Source organism: Periplaneta americana, chromosome 8, assembly GCF_040183065.1.
Source record: "Periplaneta americana isolate PAMFEO1 chromosome 8, P.americana_PAMFEO1_priV1, whole genome shotgun sequence".
Taxonomy (NCBI): domain Eukaryota; kingdom Metazoa; phylum Arthropoda; class Insecta; order Blattodea; family Blattidae; genus Periplaneta; species Periplaneta americana.
This window is the reverse complement of record NC_091124.1, coordinates 159,049,383-159,062,717: the sequence shown is the minus strand read 5'-3', so window position 1 is coordinate 159,062,717 and position 13,335 is coordinate 159,049,383. Positions and strand designations below refer to the sequence as shown.

At 32.7% G+C, this 13,335-nt stretch overlaps 1 long non-coding RNA gene and 1 pseudogene across 1 annotated transcript in view; one reads left to right on the top strand and one right to left on the bottom strand.

Moving 5' to 3' along the window:
• The window catches only part of LOC138705195 (uncharacterized), a 166,454-nt gene that overhangs the window by 65,892 nt on the left and 87,227 nt on the right, over nucleotides 1–13,335 (bottom strand). The gene's annotated exons all lie outside the window — the stretch shown is intronic.
• On the top strand, nucleotides 8,780–9,722 carry LOC138704344 (NADH-ubiquinone oxidoreductase chain 1-like; annotated as a pseudogene).

The following is a 13,335-nucleotide window of genomic DNA, read 5'->3' as shown; positions in this document are numbered from 1 at the left end:
ATAATATGGGTTACTTGGTTATTCCAGTTTAAATGCGTAACAAAGTAAACTCCAAGGTTTTTAACACAGGAAGGAAAAGGGATTATTGTGTCGTTTAACTTGACTGGCAGAGCAGGAGTAATGTTGCATAATAGTGTTCGGGAGTTGCTCATTCAAAAGGGATAAACCATTATTTAATGCTTGTGAAATATATAATTCTTCAGCGATATTTATACGTGGACTTTATTGATAGGGTGAACGACGTGTAGTATATAATTTATATTGGTTAATTCATGACCTTGTTCTATCAGATGTGTTGTAAACTTTGTTTTTCGTCTATTGTATTTGAAATCGGAAACATGTTCATTAAACCGGGTTCTGTAATTTCTGCGAGTTTGACCAATGTATTTGCTGGGGCAATTCTTGCATTGTGGTATATATATGCCACTATTTTGAAATCGATCTCTATTATGAAGCTTATTAGGCATGACGTTATTTAATTTATTATTAGTGCGGAAGTCAATTTTTTTTCCCCAGGTTTAGGTGTTACCGGTTCAAGAAAGATGTGTTGTGTTTTTTGTAATTTGTTCTTACGTTTTTGAGGAGGTTGTATGACATGAATTTGCTTGACTTGCAAATGGAAAGTAGAAATATGCAGCTCGCCCTACTAATATGCCACTCGCTGAAAGCCTGTGAATGCAAGGACACATGCTTAACGATCAAGTTTATTTCGTTTCTTGCAGAGTACATGCCAGTGATCCCAAACATGCATGGTGCCACGCCTGACCCAGAAGACAAACCGCATTACGCATCGCTATGGGAATTTCGCATGCCATATTCCACACCAGAATCACAAGACCAACCAAAGTGCGCTTCAGTATCGGAATATCGAATTCCTGATACCACGCCAAAATCAGAAGAAAGACCGAAGAGCGCACTAATGCGGGAATTTGTCATGCCAGATTCCACACCAGAATCACAAGACCAACCAAAGTGCGCTTCAGTATCGGAATATCGAATTCCTGATACCACGCCAAAATCAAAAGAAATACCAAAGTGCTTATCAATCTGGAAATTTGGCATGCCAGATTACGTCCCAGAATCGGAAGCCATGCCACATTTCGCGACAATCGAATATCGCATGCGAGATCCAACGCGAGAGTCGGAAGATCGACCGAAGTGCGCATCGGTATGGGAATTTGCCATGCCATATTCCATCTCAGAGTCCAGGGCAGCACCCATGTTAGGTGATATGTCAGAAGAGTTGCCACCTACCATGCCAGTTGACATGCCATCCCTCATGCCAGATTCGATGGCAACACTATCCATTGAGGACCAATTACCATCAAAAGGAGAAGAAAAAGAAGGAGATGAAAAAGAAGAGGATGATGACAGAAAAAGGAAGAATGGCCGCTGGTCTTGTCTGAGAAGTATATTTTGTGGAGCTTGCCGTCTTTTAAGGCGGAAGTTCAGATCGGTTAAGATCAGAACCCATACGAGATCAGATCATATCAGATCCCAGGATCAGATCCCAGAATCAGATCAGATCAGATCCGAGAAACAGATCAAATCAGATCAGATCCTAGAATCAGATCAGATCAGATTAGATCCCAGAATCGGATCAGATCAGATCAGATCCAAGTATCAGATGAGATCAGATCTGATCAGATCCCAGAATCAGATGAGATCAGATCGGATCAGATCCCAGAATGAGATGAGATCAGATCGGATCAGATCCCAGAATGAGATGAGATCAGATCAGATCAGATCCCAGAATGAGATGAGATCAGATCAGATCAGATCCGAGAATCAAATGAGATCAGATCAGATCAGATCCCAGAATGAGATGAGATCAGATCAGATCAGATCCCAGAATCAAATGAGATCAGATCTGATCAGATCCCAGAATCAAATGAGATCAGATCTGATCAGATCCCAGAATCAGATCAGATCGCATCAGATCAGATCCCAAAATCATATCAGATGAGATCAGATCAGATAATCAGATGGGATCGGATCGGGCATCGGATCGGATCGGGCATCGGATCGGATCAGATCGGGGATTGGAGCGGATCGGATCGGATCGGGGATTGGAGTGGATCAGATCGGGGATCAGATGGGATTGGATCGGGGATCAGATCGGATCGAATCGTATCAGATCGGGGATCGGATCGAATCCGATCGGATCGGAATCGGATCAGATCAGGGTTCGGATCGGAAAAAAATATGAGATCTGTAGTTATACTGTTACTATTAAAGAGAAGAGATAATTTTATTATACACTAGTGGTCAATGCCTCAATTTTTTTTTATTTGTCCCGTAGTTTTAGATGTTTATTTAAGAGTTTAAAAGTTGATGTAGGAGTTGTGTTGAGGATACTTTGTGGGTTGGTTAACATGTATGGAGAAATTCGGGTTTTACTTTTTTTTTTCATTTTATATAACCTTTATTTTAGTATTTAAGTCCAATTTTTGTTTTAGTGTTTATTTAATGAGTTTTATTCTTGGTTATTTATTTGATTTTAATTATTTTATAGGTACGTTTTTGCGTAATTTAATTATTTTTATCTTAATGATTAGTTAATTTGTTGTTCTTTCGCAGCAGTAAGTTTTGTAAATTTATGGGAATTTGATTTGGTAATTTTGATTTATTATTGGCAAAATTTGTGCCAGCATCCGCGGTTATACAATGAATATAAGTACAGTAAATCTTTTTAGTTAAAGTAGTTAAGAGTTTTGTTAGAGCTTATTTTATTATTTTTGGATGAAATCTTAATATTTATTATGACTTTATTTTATTTGGGGCTATGAAATCTTTTGTTTTAAAGTAGGATTAGATACCCTATTATTTTAGATATAAATTATTTTTAACTTGAGTAGTATTAGTTAGGGTCTTGAAACTTAAAGAATTTGGCGGTATTTTAGTCTTTTAGAGGAATCTGTCCCTTAATCGATAGTCCGCGTTGAACCTTACCAAGATTAATATATGTATACCGCCATTATAATGAAAATCTTCTTAGGGTTAATAAAATTTTCTTAATTTAATTTTATAAATTATTTCAGGTCAAGGTGCAGTTTATGTTTTGGTGGAGATGGATTACATTTATATTTATTATTGGATTATTATTTGAAATTTTATTATGAAATTGGATTTAATTGTAATTTTTTGCAGATGTAATAGTGATTTTGGCTCTAAAATAATATGTACACATCGCCCGTCGCTCTCATTATTTATTAGTTGAGATAAGTCGTAACATAGTGGTTGTACTGGAAGGTGTGGCTGGGATGATAATTTAATACGGATTAAATCTTTAATTTAAGAAGTTAATTTACACTGATTAATGTTATCGTGCAATTCGATTTAATCTGATATATTATATAAATTTTTTTCATTTTATTTTTATGTTAAAATTAATTAATTGTTTTTGTATATGTTGTTGATTAAATTTTTTGCAATTATAGTTTATTTTTACTGTAAAGGTTATATGATTAATTTATAAAAGTAGATTTTTGTTGTACTTTGTGTATCAGGGTTTATTAAATTATATTATAAATTTGTTGTTTTCCGATTTTGAAGGGTCTAATTAATTATTTTAGTTACTCTTTTATAATTATTAATAATTGCTATTTAGTAGTGAAATGTTATTCGGCTTCAATGGTTTCTGGTTTTTCAAGAAATTAATTTAATTCATATATTATTAATATATTTCTATCTTTTTAGTTTTTATTTTATTAATATTAATGTTATGGGGGATAAGCTCTCTAACATATTTTTATAATTTCTTATTGATGTTGGTTTTATAATAACTATCATTTTAAGTTTGTTAAAATTTTATTTTTTTAGATTTTGATTTATTAATATTTAATTGTTTTATTGGAATTTGTTATTAAATTATTATTTATTTGTAATTATGATGGAATTAGTTATTTTGTAATTGTATTATAAAATTTTTGTTAAGATTTTAAAAGGAACTAGGCAAGTAAATTTATTCTCGCATGTTTATCAAAAACATCTTTTCTTGTATTTTAATATGAAAAATGACCTGCCCACTGATTAGTTTTGAAGGGCCGCGGTATTTTGACTGTGCAAAGGTAGTATAATCATTAGTCTTTTAATTGTGGACTGGAATGAATGGTTGGACGAGGAATATACTGTTTCTTATTATTTTTGTTGAAATTAATTTGTAAGTTAAAAAGCTTAAATTTATTTATAGGACGAGAAGACCCTATAGAGTTTATATATATTATTTTATTTATTTTGTTTGTTTATTTTATTTAATATTTGGTATATTTTGTTGGGGTGATGGGAAGAATTAATTAACTCTTTTTGTTTAATATACATTTATTTATGAATACTTGATCCAATTTTGTTGATTATAAGATTAAATTACCTTAGGGATAACAGCGTAATCTTTTCTGAGAGTTCTTATTGATAAATGGGTTTGGGACCTCGATGTTGAATTAAGATTTAATTTGGGTGTAGAATTTCAAATTGTTTAGGTCTGTTCGACCTTTAAAATCTTACATGATCTGAGTTCAGACCGGCGAGAGCCAGGTTGGTTTCTATCTATAATAAATTTTATATCTTAGTACGAGAGGACCATATATTTGGAATAATTTTTTGTTTATGATTATTATTAATTGCTACTGTTGTGGCAGATAAAGTGCAATGGATTTAGAATCTTTGAATATAGATTTATTCTATAAATAATATTTATGTTTAGGGAGATTTTTGGTTTATTTATTATTTTTATTTTACTAGTTATTTTTGTTATAGTTGGTGTTGCCTTTTTAACCTTGTTGGAGCGTAAAGTTTTCGGGTATATTCATATTCGTAAAGGTCCTAATAAGGTTGGTTTTATTGGTATTTTGCAGCCTCTTAGAGATGCAATTAAACTTTTTACTAGGGAGCAGACATTTCCTTTCTTGTCTAATTATTGTTGTTATTATTTTGCTCCAGTTTTTAGATTATTTTTGTCCTTGTTAGTATGGTTTGTAATTCCTTACTTTACTGGTTTTATTTCTTTTGAGTTGGGTTTATTATTTTTTCTTTGTCGTACTAGTTTGGGTGTTTATACTGTTATAAATGCTAGTTGGTCATCTAATTCTAATTATGCATTATTAGGGTGATTACGCGCTGTTGCTCAGACAATTTCTTATGAAATTAGATTGGCTTTAATTTTGTTGTCTTTTGTATTTTTAGTAGGTAGCTATAATTTAATAATATTTTATGATTTTCAGATTGACATTTGAATAATTTTTTCTACATTTCCTTTATCAATAATTTGGTTTACTTCATGTTTGGCTGAAACCAATCGCACTCCTTTTGATTTTGTTGAGGGTGAATCAGAATTGGTTTCAGGTTTTAATGTTGAATATAGAAGTGGTGGTTTTGCATTAATTTGTTTGGCTGAATATGCTAGTATTTTGTTTATGAGAATATTATTTTGTATCATTTTTTTGGGTAGTGATATTAATTCTATATTTTTTTTATTTTAGGCTTTCTTTTCTTTCTTTTATATTTATTTGGGTTCGTGGTACAATACCGCGTTTTCTTTATGATAGGTTGATATATTTGGCTTGGAGGAGATTTTTACCCTTATCATTAAATTATTCACTGTTTTTCTTGGGTATTAAGATTTATTTATTTTATTATTAATTTAAGTAAAGTTAATAGAAGATTTTAACTTCTCTCTTATGCTTTCAAAACATATATATTTCTTTAAAGCTTTTTAACTTTAATTACTTAAATTATCTAAAAATTTTATTTTTATTGGGTGGATAATGTAATATAAGAGATATAAAACTGTTAAGATTTGTCCAATAATAATATAAGGATCTTCTACTGGTCGTGCTCCAATTCATGTTAATAAGATTACAATATTTGTTATTAATCAAAATATAATTTGATTAAGAGCATAAAATTGTATACCTCGGAAATTTGAATCATATATAGGTATAATAAACAAAATTGCAATTGATAATGCTAAAGTAATTACCCCTCCTAATTTATTTGGAATTGATCATAAAATGGAATATGCAAATAGGAAGTATCATTCTGGTTGAATATGAACTGGGATAACTAATGGGTTTGCTGGAGTAAATCGGATCGGATCGGGGATCAGATCGTATCGGGGATCGGATCGGATCGGGGATCGGATGGGATCAGAACGGATCGGATGGGATCTGATCGGGGATCGGATGGGACAGGATCTGATCAGATTGGATCGGATCGGGGAATTGGATCGGCGATCGGATTGGGGATCGGATGGGATCGGATCGGAACGGATCGGGGATCGGATCAGATCGGAAAAAAAAATGAGATCTGTAGTTATACTGTTACTATTAAAGAGAAGAGATAATTTTATTATACACTAGTGGTCAATGCCTCAATTTTTTTTTATTTGTCCCGTAGTTTTAGATGTTTATTTAAGAGTTTAAGAGTTGATGTAGGAGTTGTGTTGAGGATACTTTGAGAGTTGGTTAAAATGTATGGAGAAATTCGGGTTTTACTTTTTTTTTTCATTTTATATAATCTTTATTTTTGTATTTAAGTCCAATTTTTGTTTTAGTGTTTATTTAATGAGTTTTATTCTTGCTTATTTATTTGCTTTTAATTATTTTATATGTAAGTTTTTGCGTGATTTAATTATTTTTATCTTAATGATTACTTAATTTGTTGTTCTTTCGCAGTAATAAGTTTTGTAAATTTTTGGGAATTTGATTTGGTAATTTTGATTTATTATTGGTAAAATTTGTGCCAGCATCCACAGTTATACAATGAATATAAGTAAGTTAAAGTAGTTAAGAGTTTTGTTAGAGCTTATTTTATTATTTTTGGGTGAAATCTTAATATTTACTATGACTTTATTTTATTTGAGGCTATGAAATCTTTTGTTTTAAAGTAGGATTAGATACCCTATTATTTTAGATATAAATTATTTTTAACTTGAGTAGTATTAGTTAGGGTCTTGAAACTTAAAGAATTTGGCGGTATTTTAGTCTTTTAGAGGAATCTGTCCCTTAATCGATAGTCCGCGTTGAACCTTACCAAGATTAATATATGTATACCGCCATTATAATGAAAATCTTCTTAGGGTTAATGAAATTTTCTTAATTTAATTTTATAAATTATTTCAGGTCAAGGTGCAGTTTATGTTTTGGTGGAGATGGATTACGTTTATATTTATTATTGTATTATTATTTGAAATTTTATTATGAAATTAGATTTAATTGTAATTTTTTGCAGATGTAATAGTGATTTTGGCTCTAAAATAATATGTACACATCGCCCGTCGCTCTCATTATTTATTAGTTGAGATAAGTCGTAACATAGTGGTTGTACTGGAAGGTGTGGCTGGGATGATAATTTAATACGGATTAAATCTTTAAGTTAAGAATTTAATTTACACTGATTAATGTTATCGTGCAATTCGATTTAATCTGATATATTATATATATTTTTTTCATTTTATTTTTATGTTAAAATTAATTAATTGTTTTTGTATATGTTGTTGATTAAATTTTTTGCAATTATAGTTTATTTTTACTGTAAAGGTTATATGATTAATTTATAAAAGTAGATTTTTGTTGTACCTTGTGTATCAGGGTTTATTAAATTATATTATAAACTTTTTGTTTCCCGATTTTGAAGGATCTAATTCATAATTTTAGTTACTCTTTTATAATTATTAATAATTATTATTTAGTAGTGAAATGTTATTTGGCTTCAATGGTTTCTGGTTTTTCAAGAAATGAATTAAATTCATATATTATTAATATATTTCTATCTTTTTAGTTTTTATTTTATTAATATTAATATTATGGGGGATAAGCTCTCTAACATATTTTTATAATTTTTGATTGATGTTGGTTTTATAATAACTATCATTTTAAGTTTATTAAAATTTTATTTTATTTTTTTTTTTAGATTTTGATTTATTAGTATTTAATTGTTTTATTGGAATTTGTTATTAAATTATTATTTATTTGTAATTATGATGGAATTAGTAATTTTGTACTTGTATTATAAAATTTTTGTTAAGATTTTAAAAGGAACTAGGCAAGTAAATTTATTCTCGCATGTTTATCAAAAACATCTTTTCTTGTATTTTAATATGAAATATGACCTGCCCACTGATTAGTTTCGAAGGCCGCTGTATTTTGACCGTGCAAAGGTAGCATAATCATTAGTCTTTTAATTGTGGACTGGAATGAATGGTTGGACGAGGAATATACTGCTTCTTATTATTTTTGTTGAATTTAATTTATAATTTAAAAAGCTTAAATTTATCTATAGGATGAGAAGATCCTACAGAGTTTATATATATTATTTTATTTATTTTGTTTGTTTATTTTATTTAATATTTGATATATTTTATTGGGGTGATGGGAAGAATTAATTAACTCTTTTTGTTTAATATACATTTATTTATGAATACTTGATCCAATTTTGTTGATTATGAGATTAAATTACCTTAGGGATAACAGCGTAATCTTTTCTGAGAGTTCTTATTGATAAATGGGTTTGGGACCTCGATGTTGAATTAAGATTTAATTTGGGTGTAGAATTTCAAATTGTTTAGGTCTGTTCGACCTTTAAAATCTTACATGATCTGAGTTCAGACCGGCGAGAGCCAGGTTGGCTTCTATCTATAATAAATTTTATATCTTAGTACGAGAGGACCATATATTTGGAATAATATTTTGTTTATGATTATTATTAATTGCTACTGTTGTGGCAGATAAAGTGCAATGGATTTAGAATCTTTGAATATAGATTTATTCTATAAATAATATTTATGTTTAGGGAGATTTTTGGTTTATTTATTATTTTTATTTTACTAGTTATTTTTGTTATAGTTGGTGTTGTCTTTTTAACCTTGTTGGAGCGTAAAGTTCTCGGGTATATTCATATTCATAAAGGTTACTTTTATTGGTATTTTGCACCCCTTTAGAGATACAATTAAACTTTTTACTAGGGAGCAGACATTTCCTTTCTTGTCTAATTATTTATGTTATTATTTTCTTCCTGTTTTTAGATTATTTTAGTCTTTGTTGGTATGATTTGTAATTCCTTACTTTACTTGTTTTATTTCTTTTGAGTTGGGTTTATTATTTTTTCTTTGTCGTACTAGTTTGGGTGTTTATACTGTTATAAATGCTAGTTGGTCATCTAATTCTAATTATGCATTATTAGGGTGATTACGCGCTGTTGCACAGACAATTTCTTATGAAGTTAGATTGGCTTTAATTTTGTTGTCTTTCGTATTTTTAGTATGTAGCTATAATTTAATAATATTTTATGATTTTCAGATTTACATTTGAATAATTTATTTTACACATCCTTTATCAATAATTTGGTTTACTTCATGTTTGGCTGAAACCAATCGCACTCCTTTTGATTTTGCTGAGGGTGAATCAGAATTGGTTTCAGGTTTTAATGTTGAATATAGAAGTGGTGGTTTTGCATTAATTTGTTTGGCTGAATATGCTAGTATTTTGTTTATGATAATATTATTTTGTATCATTTTCTTGGGTAATAATATTAATTCTATATTTTTATTATTTTAGGCTTTCTTTTCTTTCTTTTATATTTACTGTATTTGGGTTCGTGGTACAATACCACGTTTTCGTTATGATAGGTTGATATATTTGGCTTGGAAGAGATTTTTGCCCTTGTCATTAAATTATTTACTGTTTTTCTTGGATATTAAGATTTATTTATTTTTATTATTGGTTTAAGTGCATTAATTTAAGTAAAGTTAACAGAGGGTCGGATCGGATCGGATATCGGATTGGATATCGGATCGGATATCGGATCGGATCGGATATCGGATCGGATATTGGATCGGATCGGATATCGGATCGGATATCGGATCGGATCGGATATCGGATCAGATAGGATCGGATCGGATCGGATATCGTATTGGATATCGGATCGGATCGAATATCGGATCGGATATTGGATCGGATCGGATATCGGATCGGATCGGATATCGGATCGGATCGGATATCGGATCAGATAGGATCGGATCGGATAGGATCGGATATCGGATCGGATCGGATATCGGATCGGATATAGGATCGGATATCGGATCGGATATCGGATATCGGATCGGATATCGGATCGGATATCGGATATCGGATCGGATATCGGATCGGATATCGGATATCGGATCGGATATCGGATAGGATATCGGATCGGATATCGGATCGGATCCTGATCGGATATCGGATGTCGGATCGGATGTCGGATAGGATATCGGATCGGATATCGGATCGGATCCGGATCGGATCGGATCGGATCGGATGTCGGATAGGATATCGGATCGGATATCGGATCGGATCCGGATCGGATCGGATCGGATCGGATATCGGATAGGATATCGGATCGGATCGGATATCGGATCGGATCGGATATCGGATCCGGATCGGATATCGGATCGGATCGGATATCGGATCGGATCGGATCGGATCGGATCGGATCGGATCGGATCGGATCGGAACGGATCGGATCGGATCGGATCGGATCGGATCGGATCGGATCGGATCGGATCGGATCGGATCGTATCGGATCGGATCGGATCGGATCGGATCGGATCGGATCTTGGAGTGCACTTGCCCACATGGTAGGGAGGTTGGGATGGGCAGGGCGGAACTCGACATGCAGCCACCTCCACGTGGTGAGTTCTGGGTTGTTTCAGTTCATAGAGAATTAAACAAGCAAAGAGCTGCATCTCTTTTACATGCCAGTAAATGTACTGACTTTGGCCTGTTGCATTTAAACACAATTAAATATCGTCGACCTGGGCCGGGATCGAAGCCACAACCTCGAGCATAGAAGGCCAGTGCTGTACAACTACGCTACAGAGGCCGACTCTCTACTGTGAATGATGGTAAGAAAATGTACAGTATAAAAAGAGTTTAATAACAGTAATTACACATACTATAGCCTTAAGATAAGAGGAATAGAATCGTCTTTTGTTTTCATTTAATAACAAATCGATTATGTTTCTAGGAAATATTGCTACATCACTGTGAATTCACTAACACTTGCCAAAGACGGAAACGCTCTTCCCTGCAACTCTGATGGCAGTCACGAGGAGACTGACCTTATACCCCATCAACGAGCTATAAATAAGAATATAGAGTGGCGATCGCACCGCCATATTTGAAAACTTTTGAACCTATGTCCGCCATGTTTTAACTGGTCAACAAATGGGCGTCGTCCCTATAGGATAATACGGAAAGTGACTGTATAGAACATATCGCATCTTATGAATCTTATTTTATATCGCATTAAACCACATATTCCATTACTAACACTTCTTTATTTTAACAGCTGTCAGGAAACCCATGCAGCAACCGTTTATTCCATACATCTTACGTTAATATCGAAACTTAAAGATGTGGATACAAATGGGCGTGGTTGCTATAGGACGAGGCTGAAAAGACTGTTGCATCTTGTGAATCTTATTTTATGTTGCAGTATCTCATATATCCCATTTTTACCACTGGGAAGGAAACCCACGCAACATTTTTTCCTTATATCTTACATGAACATTAAAGCTTTAAAATGTGAAACAAATACAAAAGTGGACTTGGTTCCTGTAGGATGAGACGGAAGAGGTAGTCCAGGATAGTAGTGTCTTGTGAATCTTATTTTATTTCTCAATAACTCTTATACCCCATTTTTACCAATACTTTTTTTTAATAGTAGTCAGTAAACCCAGGTAGCAACATTTTATTCTATACATCATAGTTAACTGGAGTTGACATGTTTTCTTTTTTTTCTACTGCAATGAATCGTCGGTAGAGTGAAACGTAAGTAATGAGCATATTCAAATGTCTAAATACACATTTTTTTTTTGTAAATTAGTAATGGTAGCATTATGAAAATGCAGACGAGATCGAATACGCTTTCAGTCGAAAACACGTAACCTTCAGTTTCGTCGGACAGACATAGGCTACATGAAGTCATATTTATGCCAGTATGTTATACAGATCTGAATTCTGGTGGCTGGTGATGTTCTACTGAATTTTCCTGTGCCACAGAAGAGAAAGCTTCTTCGGTGGAAGCCTAGAAGTCTCTTTTCTTTTTAAATGGGATGGAAAATCGAATATATTTGGTATTGCATTGGGCAACAAACGTCTCCTCTCGTTTACAAAATAGGCTACATGTGTTCAGTATCGAAATGTGCGGAACACAAAACACTATGTATTGTGGGAAACCATTTCTCTCTCTTCATTAGTGAAACCCACAGCTTAGTTAAATCATTTTTCAGTGGGAATCTGTAAAAAGAATGAACATGTTACAGAATCTTTCTATCAATAACTGTTATGATATGTATAGTGATATCAAATTATGGCAGACTACTGACTTAAAATATGACATATTCTTGGTTTTGTAGCTTCGGTTGCTACAATTATAAGCAGAACACACAAAAGTCATCTTAATTACGGGATTTAAAAATCTCCACATGCTTAGACATCTCCTGCTAAAGCGAGCTAACCAGCTAAAACATGGCGGTCGGCAGTTCAAGCTAGTACCAGGGCTGGTAAATTTTATTTACCCGCCCTGCTAGTACCATCAAGAGCGCTGATACAGACGTGCATGCCACGCTATATTCTACTTCTATCTCGTTGTACCCTATCCCCGCGGTGCTCAGGTTTAAGACGAAGTACGCGTCTTGTAGCAGCCTTGCAAAATACCTATTCATAAACTGATTTACTATTAACACAAGTATTAAAATAGTTACTCTTAAACCGTAAATGTAACAGAAACAATGCAAAATTATTTGTTGCAACTGGAAAGTGTAATGTAGACATGTTCACAAGATGTGTGTTCGTAAATTTGTTTAAAAGGTAATGGTAACAAAAATAATACAGCTATTTATGCAAAAAGTTGTGAAATGATAGCGTTTTAAGCACGAGAGGTGAAGATTGTCCACAGACCCGAAGGGGGGTTGAACAATACGGTGAGTGCTTAAAACGCTAGTTTTGCACGAGTTTCATACAAGATTTTTTAGACAGTCCCTCGAGAATCTCTAATGTATTTATATTTTAAAGGAAATAAAATTATTGATTCGTTCTCAAGCAATGGCGAACTTCTGATGTTAAAGACGAATGAGTATTACAATGGTATGGAAAGAGAGAGATGTCACGGCCTTCGGATATGTAATGGTGATTGTTTTGCTGTATGTTAGGAAGTTTTTTCTGCTTGTCAGGCATGCACTTTCTGCCATTTGATTAAAGTTGTAAAGCAAACGTTGTAAATTATCTTCTGAAGTTGTCATAAACACAATACCATCATCTGTGGACCGAGTCATGGCGGGATAACCATTACATCTAGTAC